The following is an 818-nucleotide window of genomic DNA, read 5'->3' on the forward strand; positions in this document are numbered from 1 at the left end:
CAGCAGCAGCAGCAGCAGCCGACGGTCCTCTGCGCTCCTGAACCACACCTCTGTGACTGTGTGTGTGTTTCTACTCTACGTCTCGTTAATGTGACCTCACACACACACACACACACCAACGCACACAAACACACACACACACACACACACAAACACACACACACACACACACACACTCGGCTAAATGTCAGCCGACAGACGTGCACACATCGGCCTTTCTGAGGAGGGGAGTCCGGTGGAGGACGTCAGGATCGGCTGCAGACCGCTGGGATGGAGGACGATGAACTTTGTGTTGTTTTGTGGGACAATAAAAGCAGACACACACACACACACACACACACACACACGGAGGGACTCGTGGGACTCTGGATCACGTTGACTCGGTTTTCAATGCTCCATGTCTGCAGGGCTTTGTGTGCTTTTTGTGCAGCCCGGCTCGGACTCGCTGCCTCCAGCCTTTCTGGATCCCAGACAGCTGGGCTGGAAAACACTTTGGCTCGAGCACGCAAACCGCACAACACACACACACACACACACACAAACACACACAAACACTCGGACAACAAGTCTTAAAGTTGGCAGACAGACGACAGGGCTGGACAGATGGGACAGATCCTTCCACGGTGTTTGTCAGCTCAATTTATCACTCCCCTGGACCTCTCTAGTGGCAAGAAATCTATACGGCAAACATGCAGACGCACAGCAGACACACAACACACACACAAAACACACACACACACACTCTGTCACCTTCCCCTTAGACCTCGTTAGCGGGCAAACAGGGTCCCCACACGGACACTAACTCTCATGCTGTACAC

Source organism: Stegastes partitus, unplaced genomic scaffold, assembly GCF_000690725.1.
Source record: "Stegastes partitus isolate 25-593 unplaced genomic scaffold, Stegastes_partitus-1.0.2 Scaffold1811, whole genome shotgun sequence".
Lineage (NCBI taxonomy): Eukaryota > Metazoa > Chordata > Actinopteri > Pomacentridae > Stegastes > Stegastes partitus.